We start from the raw sequence: 12,417 nt of genomic DNA on the forward strand, positions 1-12,417 counted from the left end.
GAAGGATCCTATCACCAATCAATGGAATGGACCTGATCCAGTACTGGTATGGGACATGGGCTCTTAAGGGATGGGTATTTTTATGCAACCAATTTGCTTTTACATTGTTAGCCCCTAATGATTTTTGCAACTGCTCATTGGGCCGTGTGGCCCCAATGCTAACATCTGTATTTCCAAAGGCACGACAGGGACGCTCATTACCTGAGAACTGTGATGATGATGTCATCTTAATTGGAGACCTGCTTTCACCATGGCTATGCAGCTAGTGGGAGTTCCTGGATTTGTTTATGGAAATAATTGTGGACTACAAAGGCTTACACATTTGGTGACCAAAACAATCAATCTTACTGCTACTGTGCTATCCAATATAGCTGAAGAATTGGATCAAGTTCATTCAGGAGTACTCTTAAACCGAGCAGCTATCGATTATTTGCTGTTAAAAGATCATATAAGCTGTAAATCTGTTCAAGGGGAATGTTGTTTTAACATTACAATGCCATATATAGAGTCTGTTATTGATGAACTTAAAAGAGTAAAATGCAACATATATTTATTGCTAACCCACTATTCATTTAGAGGGTTTCAATGGATTCGTTGGTTATTAATGCGGGCTGGACCATTACTGCTTTTCATACTTTGTATGGGATGTTTTCCGTGTGTTCTGCAATTTGTGCTATCTTCGCTACAGTCTGTATGGACTGACATTCATCACTTAAAACTTCATACCAAGCCTCCTTTGTAATCAAAAATAATTAATATTTGGCTGTATGTTTCATCTCTCACCTAATGTTGGGCTAAAATGGTACTCAAAAACGGGTAAGACACTCCACATCCAGTACCTACCTAAGACAGGGCTCAAGTTAAAGAATGGGTCACTATCGGTTGCTTGTTTGTCGTGGTACCACTGGGCCTTGCCTTCATTGCCAGATGGATCAGAGCCTTAGCACTCCATCAGCAGAATACCAACTTGATAATCCAACAGGCTATGCTGGCCACCTTGCGATCTCACTCCAATAAAGAAGTATGGCTTAGCATGATGGAGCGGTAGTCAAAGACGAGTAAACACTGATGGGCGCACCTAGCAACCTAAGACAGAGGGTAGGATAGGCTTCCTATTACCTCCATGACAGGTAAGCAGGTAGCGCGCCATTGGGTACCTAAGACAGGCACGTTTCCATGCCATTTAAATAATAAAGAAGGGGGAGATGTGGGGCTCCATGGGATGCGCAGCCATGGAGCCCACACATCAAGGTCGGTCTGATAGCTGTTGCTGTGTCTTTATCACAAGACGAATGTTGCTAGTTTCGGTTAGGGCAATGCTTTCCCATGGTTGGGACTTTCCAGAGGAGTTGAGAATGTTGTAAACAACAAGATGGCGCCGAGGACTGTGCGGTGAGCCTGCCTGCTGTGTGACACCTCATCTGATTGGCCCAAGGACGTGTGCACAATGTGTGAACAGACAGCAGATTGGAGTGTTCCGTGCATGGACTTGAGCCCGCTTGCAATTGGCCAGATTTTGTATATAAGCTCTGTGCTGAGGAAGGAGGGGGCTTTTCTGTCCACTCTCCTCCCTTCATTCTTTCTCTGTCGCTGTTATTTTCTCATTAAAAGTCTACTGAAGACCCATAACTTGCGAACAGCGTCGTTCCTTTGCGGGCAAGGGAGCGACACATATGTAAATGCAAATATCTAAATAAGTGAAATAATATCCATAAATGTTTAAAAAAGATAAAAAGGCAACATATAAAATATCTGGGACCATCATGCATGTCCATATTAGATGCACAATGAGACATCCCACCCTTCCTGTTAGAATGAGTATTATACAATCCAGAGCTGACAAACCATGTGGAGGAAGCTAGAGACAATAACTCTGGTACAAGATCGAAGTCAGGTAAACAAGTAAATCTATTATGGAAAATCATCAAAACTGAGAAACAGAATTATCACAAGATCTTCACACACCATTTCTGGGTAGAAGGAATATGAAATCTCAAGGAGGTGTCCAAGTGTACCGCAATCAATGTGGCAAACACCTCTGCTCTTCCATGTTCAACTAATGCAGCATCATTCACAAGAGTTCACACATACAATCCAGTGAAATAGTCATGAAGAAAGAATCAACAATGGAACAAATGGACAAAATTATATTTAACAGGAAGTTTATATGGCAGTACAGATGAGGAAATTCTGTATTTTGGACAACTCGGATGATCCTGGAGAATAATGTCCAAGGATAATGTGTCAGGGTAAGTACACTCTGCTAACCATGCAGGACAAGAAGACAAATAATACGTGATGCTGGATACATGGGATAAAAGGATGAAGTCACAGAGGCAGGAAGTATGATGGTGAAGACCAACGTCTGAGCGAGGGAGAAGCAGAGGAGATGCTGGAGCAAGGTCAGAGTTTCAGTCCCACAGGATCCACACACTGAGGATCTACTGTACAGCATGGTCACAGCAGTGAAGGGAATATTATGTCTACTGAATTCCAAAACAGGAGACAACTGACATTCTACCATGGAAACATGTGGTTTTCTGATGAGCATGTCAATAAGTCTGACTTCATAACTCCTCTCAATTTGATACATTCATTTTTCAGCACATGCCATTGTACCTCATAGTCTGTGTTCAGGTGTTATTTATCAAACATTTATGATCAAAAATGATCACAAATGAAGATTCAACACTCTGAATACTTGTGTTGTGTTTGTCAATGTTTATGGAGATGATAAATAAAGGCAGTGCACTCAGGCTTGGCAGCTAGAACCCAGGAGCATAGAAATGCATCAGTGTTCCTACCTTGGTGATGGGGCCTCCAAACAGATCCATCATCTACTGTCTTCCAGGGTGCATTGTCAGTACAAGTATGGGAAAGCGTGTAAATGGGCTCCATCCAGCACTCCGATATGAGCCTGGGTGACTCCCTCTGTAATATTAATGAAAGACTCCAAATGGATTGATGACACCAGTCAGCATAGACATGGAGTGAAGAGCAGGGACACTGGACACATGGTCTCTGGGACTGGCTCTTCCTGCAGCTGTGATTCAGCCTCAGGACACTGGTCATCATGCTGGAGTCACAGACACAGCTCCCTGTGATGTGGACTCCAGCCCCAGAGTGCACAGCCACTGTGTGTCCCACTTTCTGCTCTCCCTGAACCACAGCAGGTGCAGGGGTCTCACGACACTGGAGTAGAACCAGATCAGCTGGAAGTGCACAGCCAACACTTTCCATTCAGTGATGACCTTGACTGCTGATGTCCAGTGCATTTCCCTCCTTAGTTTATGCATGCAGCCCCCCAGGAGGGTCCCAGGACCTAGAGAATGAGGAAGTCCCTGTAGGCTTCCCAGGTGCCTGCAAAAGCTCAGCCTGAGACACAGCTGAGCTGCAAGTACATTCCTGAGTGCTGTGACGTTCACCTTAGGGACCACAAACGGTTTTAGGATTAAAGGTAAAAAGGAGTTTGGGCGTAAGTCTTTAGAAAGTGAATGTGGAACAACAACAGCTTAAAATAAGACTGCTGATGCTCTTTGCTTACATGCTCATTTTGATAGGAAGAGGGATGACTGAAATAATTGAAGTCAAAAAAGAAGACTCTGGCTTGACTCTCTCTGGGTTTGAAGGAAAAACTAAAATTGTCCTAAAGCCGGCTGGGCCTTGAGAACGCATCCTGTGTCAGACTGGACAACACTCACAAGGTCCTCAGATAGTCCCACATGTCTGATCCTGGTGACCACTGTCATCGTTCACGAACATGAAACTGTTCATATAGGACTTCTTCCTGTCATATCAGACATCTCCAGGTCAGTGAAGTCAGTGGCAGGGACAGAGTCATAAAAGTAGAATTCTTCTCTCAAAACTGTTACAAGAGCAGAAACCCCATTCCCTGACAGGAAACCAGGGCTTGGTTTCTCTGCACCTGCTCATGACCAGAATCTGGGCTCAGTGCATCTTGTATGCCCCCTGGTGGAACAGTGTGCCCCTCAAGGAGGTTTGTGTCTGGGCTCAGCCTGAGAGCCCCTCACTCTGTCTCCCACACAGTAATAGGTGGCCGTGTCATCCTATGTAAGATGGTTCATTTGCTGAGACACCGTGTTCTGGGCGTTGTCGCTGGAGATTGTGAATTGGCCCTGCTACCACTACCAGGATAAATATATGTGATCCACTCTGGGACCTTCTCTGGAGCCTGGTTTACCCAGCTCATGCTGTAGCTACTGAAGTCTAACCCAGAGGCTTTGCAGGAGAGTTTCAGGGATCCCCCAGGCTGGACCAGGCCTCCCCTGTACTCCACCAGCTGCTCCTGACACTGGACACCTGCAAACACAGATGTCCTGGTCAGGAAGCTGTCACTCACACTCTCTGGGTCTCTCACTCACGTCCTCTGCCAGACTCAGTACCCCGCATTCTCCATCATTACCTTTTAGCACAGAGACCAGGAGAAGCCAGCGCAGCCCAGTCTCCATGGTGAGCGTCTGTGTTGAGTGTGCTCACTGAGTGGACACCTGGGAGTCCTGGGGCTGGAGCTCCTGTGCCAGAGCTGCAGGGTGAGGGCTGGGCTGATTTTCATGGGCAGAGTGGGCCCAATTTGCATGTGCTGCCCCTATATAGCAGGCATGGGGTCAGACGCCTCAGACAGGACAGAGCCCAGGGCAGACATGGGTGACCTGGGAACTTAAGTAGCCAATTACTGCCTTGGAACATGGTATTTGCTGTGGGATTATGGACAGTTAAGCATTCCGTTCACCTGTATTTTTATTTATTTTTATATATATTTATTTATTTAAAGTGAGAGTTACACGCAAAGAGAAGGAGAGACAGAAAGATTAGAGAAAGAGGTCTTCGATCCTCTGGTTCACTCTCCAATTGTCTGCAACAGCTGGAGCTTAGCCGATTGGAAGCCAGGTGCCAGGAGCTTCTTCCAGGGCTCCCATTTTGTTCCAGGGGGCCAAGGACTTGGATTATCTTCTACTACTTTCCCAGGCCATAGCAGAGAGCTGGACTGGAAGTTGAGCAGCTGGGACTTGAACCAGTGACCCTATGGGATTCCGGTACTGCAGATTTGGTCTGTAACATACTGTGGCACAGCGCTGGCCCCACCTTTATTTTTTTATGAAGATCATTCTGGTGAGTGTATTCTGCCAGAAACACAAATGCCACGTTTTTCTCATACGTAGGAGCAAACACAGATGGAGAGCATTAGAAATGTGTGGGGCGTGTTTCTTGGGAGTCCACAGATAGAAACACTGCTCACAGAATAAACCATCTACGTGACAGTGTGCCCTCTCCCTTCCCTTTATGCCTTTTCCAGCCTCCTACTACGTGAAATGAATAATTCTATTCAGGAAGGGGACGTTTGTGTATGTATTTAAATTCTACTCATGAAGTGATTACAGCTAATTGTTAAAGGTCATTGAATCTGAATAAATATAAATATGTGCATATTTATTTACAAGTCAGAATGCCACACACAGAGAGTTGGAGAAACAGACAGGGAAAGACCCCACTGCTGGATTGCTCCCCAAACATCCACAGAAGCCAGGCCTTGCCCAGGTCAAAGCCAGCAGCCTGGACCTCCACGCAGGTCCTCCAGGTGGGAGGCAGGGCCCATGACCTTGGGCCGTCGTCAGCTGCCTCCCAGGTGCATGAGCAGGAAGCAGCGCCTGAAGTGGAGAGGCTGGTTCTTGAGCCATCACTCCAGCAAGGGTGTGGGCTCCCAACAAGGGCTCAGCTCACTGCACAACAGTGCCTGCCCCTGTGTTGTGTCTGCACAAGCACAGAAATGTGATACTGGCATGAGGGATACCTCCCTTGAACACGTGCACAGTTACTGAAGGAATCACAGACAGGCTGTGCTGTGTCCAGGGGCTCTAGTCTGGTAGGAGTCACCTCCACACTCTACACCTCTGTTCCTCACACAGGACTTCCCACTCCACCTAACAGCTCCAGGAGCGATGTGCGCTCTGTACCGTCATTGGTTGTGGTTGTCCAGTTTTCCTAATGATTTTGTTAATGTGCTGTGAAAGGTTGAAATATGAGTTTTTTGTGTATATGATGTTAAATTGTGACGGGGTGGGATTTATGTAAGAGCAATCTTTGAAGATACTGGTACATGAAAGCCTCTTAAGGATGTGTTTCTTCCATATTTGAAGTCGAATGTCACTGAAATCACTATAAAAAAGGGAATTCATGGCTTTTTAGGTTTTAGTGTGTGTGTGTTAAGAATTGAGTACACATCAAAACATCTGTGTGCTGAATATTAACACCAATGAAATATCAGTTATGGACAAAATGTGCTTGTCCATGAACTTCCACCCCAAACGTTCACCAATCTCACACTTTAGTTCTGACAAGATCAGGACAGATAATCCTTCCAAGGTCCACATTTCCTCGATTGTCTGTGTTTTGATGTTATTTCCTTACAACATGGCTGAACAGAAGCACAGTATTTCAACTGACTGGCCCATCCAAGAATCTTATATGGTGGGAATATGAAACCACAATCCTAGTTGTTGGAGGGTAAATAAACAGATTTCTAATTAGTGTTGGTAGAGGATGGTTAGTGGAGAGGAGATGAGCAGGAGGGCTTAGTTAGGTATCTGGCGCCCTTCACCCAAAAAGAATGAACAGCACAGGCCAAAGCCAGGTTGCACTGGATGTTCAAGGCCAGACTCAGAGTGCAGAGACCATGATGTCACCAACACAGGGCCCTTGGGTGGCCTACAAAAATGGAATGGAGCCCAGGGCATCCACCCTCCCATCTCTCCAGGGGAGACAGAACTGAACCTAATGGTCTTCCCTGGTGGGGACAGATAAGCAGGAGGCCACAGCCTCCCATGAACACTGCAGACACCTGAGTCCCAGCTGATGGAGAAGCTCAGAGTCCTCACAGACCTCAGCCCAGGGGGAAGATCTCCCAGGGGACCCATGCCAATCATTCACAGGAGCAACAAAACCATGACATAGCCTGGAGGAAATTTAGCAAGGGGGTGAGTGATGTCTACATGAAAATTCTGAATCAAGTTTCAAGATCCTGTCTCTGGCCTGGCTCACTTGGGCATTGTGACCATTTGGGGGAGTGAACCAGCAGTTGGAAGATCTCTCTCTGTCTCTCTCGCTCTTCCCGACCCTTTCTCTCTGTCTCTCCTGCTTCTTTCTCTGCAACTCTGCATTTCAAATAAATAAGTCAATAAGCAAACAAGGCTTGATCTCAAAGACCCTGGGAAATGTTAATGGAATAAAATTGCTGGGGCCTGTGTGGTGCAGTGGGTGAAAGCCCTGGCCTGAAGTGCTGGCATCTCAAATGGGCGCTGGTCTAGTTCTGGCTGCTCCTCTTCCCGTCCAGTTCTCTGCTATGGCCTGGGAAAGCAGTAGAGGATGTCCCGAGTCCTTGGGCTCCTGCACCTAGTGTGAGACCCAGAAGATGCTTCTGGCTCCTGCCTTCGGATATGCAGAGCTCCGGCCATTGTGGCCATCTGGGGGGTGAACCAGCAGATGGAAGATCTCTTTCTTTGTCTCTACCTCTCTCTGTAACTCTTTCAAATAAGAAAATAAATCTAAAAAATTGCCAAATGATGCTCCTTCATACAGGGAATATGAAGCCTGAGGGATGTGTCCAAGGATTCTGATGGCACCATGTCTAGGCATTTGCAGTCACATGTCCAATACAGTGACCTCATTCACAACTTAGTTCATCTAATTCAGTGAAATTTTCATTGAGGAATGATTGGATAACTGAACAATTCATACTGTCATATTTCAAATGGTGTTGTATATGCCAATAAATAGGTTCAATTCTGTCATTTGGGACAATTGGAGGGATTATGGACATAATAAACTAAATGAAAATATGTAGGAAATCAGAGAAAAATAACATGTGTGAATGCTTATGTGCAGTAAACGTTGAGCCCATACAGGTGGGAAGTTCAATGGTGATCATCAGAGGCTGAGCATGAAAAGGAAAAGGGGAGACGTTAGTGCAAGGTCCCCAAGTTTCAGGTTGAGAGCAGACACTCAGTTAGTGACCCATGCACAGTATAGCGACAGTAGTTAAGGAAACACACTGTGCATTTCAACATTCCCTGCAGAATGGACGAGGGCCAACCTCTCACAGCAGATGATAACATGGGTGATGTATGAACACGTTAGTGAGTCAAAATTCCTAACCCACAAGGGGTGCACTATTCACCAGGACACTTCATTGATACTCCTATCTGTGTTCAATTCTTATTTATCAAACATTTATGACTAGGAAATGGAGCACGTGCATTGTGAAGAGTCAGTGTTCAGTACACTATTATTGCACGTGCTTATGTTCTTATTTTCAGATGACAAATAAGTGACATCCTATCCTTTCATGATATTGACTACACAGCTATGAGAGCTGCGCTGTTCTGAAACACAAGAGTTTGTCTCCTGTGCAGCTGGACGTGATGACCCACAGCTCTGTCGTCCTCACTTGCTCCCTTCCCAGGGTAAGGGTCATTCATTCATACTCAGACCCATTCTTCTTTCACATCGGGTGCTAGGACACATTTCCCTCAACTGTCTACAAACTTCAGGAACAGTCTCCCAATGTCACTTTGAGTTCAAAAAGCAATTTTGGAACCTGGGAGTGCTGGGGCTGGAGCTCCTGTGCCAGAGCTGCAGGGTGAACACTCCGTGTTCTGGTTGGTGTTTCTGGAGATGGTGAATCGGCCATTCACCAGGTCGAGTAGTTTGTGCTACCACCAGAATTAATTTTTGCGATTGACTCCAGCCCCTTCCCTGGAGCCTGGTGGACCCAGCACATTGCATTGCTACTGAAGAAGATTCCAGAGGCTTTGCAGCAGAGTTTCAGGGATCCCCTAGGCTGGACCAGGCCTCCCCCGGACTCCACCAACTGCCTCTGACACTGGACACCTGGAAACACAGATGTCCTGGTCAGGAAGCTGTCACTCACACTCTCTGTGTCTCTCACTCACGTCCTCTCCCAGACTCAGTGCCCCACATTCTCCATCATTACCTTTGAGCACAGTGACCAGGAGAAGCCAGCACAGCCCAGTCTCCATGGTGAGCATCTGTGTTGAGTGCGATCACTGAGTGGACACCTGGGAGTCCTGGGGCTGGAGCTCCTGTGCCAGAGCTGCAGGGTGAGGGCTGTGCTGGTTTCATGGGCAGAATGGGCCCTATTTGCATGTGCTGCCCCTATATAGCAGGCATGGGGTCAGACGCCTCAGACAGGACAGTGCCCAGGGCAGATGTGGTGTCCTGTGGTGTAGGTTGATGGCTATGATAGGATTCAGATCATAGAAATCTTTACGTTATCATTGTTGTTTAAACAATTGAAGGCAATGACCTTGTTTCATTTTAATATGTGTGTACCCTTAATAATCCAGTGTTAGCATGTCCTTCATTTTTAAAATAACCATTGGTTCATTTTTAACTATTTAAATAACATTGGAATAGTGACAGTGAGAGAAGGGGTGAGAGAAAGAGAAATGTAGAGATGGACAGAAAAGGTGACAAAGGGAGATTTCCACCTTTGATTGACAGCCCCAGACATCCCAAGTGCCTACAACATCGAGGACTTAGCCTTTCTAAAACCTGGAGCCCAAAACTGCAACTTTATTTCCCACGTCAGTGGTAGGGGCTCATTCACTTGTAGTGTCATCTACAGTTTTCCAAAATGCATTATCAGAAAAAGTGTGGGGCGTCATGTGGCTGAATGATTCATTCTGATGGGAACACGGGTGTCCCTAGTGGGCACTTTGCCAATTTTGTCCTAATGCCTGCCTCCCACTTTTAAACAGATAAAAGACTGCAAGTGGATTCTTTTAAGGTTAACTATGTTTTGTTTCCTTATTCATCCATTGCCTTATTTAACACTCGTCATGAACACAGAACACTGTGCATGTTAGTGGGGTTTGTGTGCTATTGGAATCTGTGTGTTGTAGAAATGGGCACAGATCAACTCATTGTCATTCACATTTCCACCTCCTTTCCTACACTCTGAGTTGGAGGGGCCTGGAGGCCTCAGTTCTCATTATTCATGGAACCCGTCGTGGGTTGTGGTGAACTGAGTCAGCCCACTGTGGTGGGGGCAGAATTATTCCTTCCTGTGAGTGCTTTGTGCCCTGATATCAGCTGCCCTGTGTTCCCCCTCTTCCCTGTGTCTAGTAACCATGACTCTGAGTTCATCTCAAGCACTGGATAGAAGTCACTGTGTCACAATTCAACCGCAGTCCTGGGTTCAGGTAATGCAGCTTTGTTCACAATAGTTCATTCTAAATAAAGTGAAATGTGCATAAAACGGTAAATGCAGTCTGTTACATTTGACATGGAATATTATTCAGTGTTAAGAAGGAGGTTGCTCTGTCATTAGGAAATCATGGTTCAGCCTGGAGCATAATATGCTAACAAAAATAATGCAGGTAGATGTGGACACATTGTATGTGACATTAGTTATATATGCAGTCCACAAGCTTGAACTCACAGAGGGAGGAAGTGCAATGGTGATCACTGTGTACCATGACCCAAGTGTTTGTCCCCTTCCAGCTCTGTGAGAAACTGGGGGAAGTTCCAGGCTCCTGACTTTAGGCTCAGCCATCCCAGCCTTTGCAGCCATTCACGAAGTGAACCAGTGAATGGAAACTTCTCTCTCCATCTGTTGATAGCTTTCACTCTTGCTATAACACTGCCTTTCAAATAAAATAAATACTTAAAATAAATGAAACATTAATTATACATATGGTTAGGAGCCTATTTCCAAATGTTGAATGAACTCAAGCCACTGATCCCAAGGGAAGCAATCAATTCCTTAAATGCAGTGATGATAGGTGGTGACAGGAGCAGCACTGGAGTGAGCCTGAGGGATTCCTGCCTCCCATGTCAGGATGCTGAGTGCTGTGTCCTAGTTTGGTTCCAGTGTCAGATTCCTGCCTAAGCCCCTCTTGGAGGCAGTAGGTGAAGTTCCAAGTACTTCCATGTGGAGACCTGGAAAGAATTCCAAGCACCTGGCTGTCACCTGACCCAGCTGAAGCTTTTGTAACCATCTGAGAAGTGACCAGGAATTAGAAGATCACTGTCAGTCTCAGTCTCTTTGCCTTTTTGAAAAAATATGTAAATACAAATATCAAAATAAGTGAAATAGTATCTTTAACTTTTTAAAAAAGATATAAAGGCAACATATAAAATGATATATTGGGCCCATCATGCATGTCCATAATAGATGCACAATGAGACATCCGATCCTTCCTGTTAGAATGAGTATTATCCTACAATCCAGAGCTGACAATCCATGTGGAGGAAGCTGGAGATAACTCTGGTGCAAGATTGGAGTCAGGTAAACAAGTAAATCTATTATGGAAAATCATCAAAACTGAAACACAATTATCACAGGATCTTCACACACCATTTTTGAGTAGAAGGAATATGAAATCCCAGGGAGGTGTCCAGGGGAACCGCAATCAATGTGGCAAACACCTCTGCTCTTCCATGTTCAACTAATGCAGCATCATTCACAAGAGTTCACACATACAATCCAGTGAAATAGTCATGAAGAAAGAATCAACAATGGAACAAATGGACAAAATTATATTTAACAGGAAGTTTATATGGCAGTACAGATGAGGAAATTCTGTATTTTGGACAACTTGGATGATCCTGGAGAATAATGTCCAAGGATAATGTGTCAGGGTAAGTACACTCTGCTAACCATGCAGGACAAGAAGACAAATAATACGTGATGCTGGATACATGGGATAAAAGGATGAAGTCACAGAGGCAGGAAGTATGATGGTGAAGACCAACGTCTGAGCAAGGGAGGAGCAGAGGAGACGCTGGAGCAAGGTCAGAGTTTCAGTCCCACAGGATCCACACACTGAGGATCTACTGTACAGCATGGTCACAGCAGTGAAGGGAATATTATGTCTACAGAATTCCAAAACAGGAGACAATTGACATTCTACCATGGAAACATGTGGTTTTCTGATGAGCATGTCAATGAGTCTGACTTCATAAAAACTCAATTTGATACATTTATTTTTCAACACATATAATTGTACCTCATATGTCTATGTTTTGGTATTATATATCAAACACTTATGTAAAGGAAATGATTAAATGATGAAAAATGGAGATTCAACACTCTGAATACTGGTGTAGTGCTTTCCAATATTTTCCAATATTTTATGGAGATGATAAATAAAGGCAGTGCACTCAGGCTTGGCAGCTGGAACCCAGGAGCATGGAACTGCATCAGTGTTCCCACCTTGGTGATGGGTCCTCATAACACATCCATCATCTACTGTCTTCCAGGGTGCACTGTCAGTTACTAGTCTGGGAAAGCGTGCAAATGGGCTGTGTCCATCACTCTGATATGCAGCCTGGGTGTCTCCCTCTCTAATACTGGTGGAAGTCTCCAAATGGATTGAT

This window comes from Oryctolagus cuniculus, chromosome 20 (genome assembly GCF_051225735.1).
Source record: "Oryctolagus cuniculus isolate XC-2025 breed Fujian yellow rabbit chromosome 20, ASM5122573v1, whole genome shotgun sequence".
NCBI lineage: Eukaryota > Metazoa > Chordata > Mammalia > Lagomorpha > Leporidae > Oryctolagus > Oryctolagus cuniculus.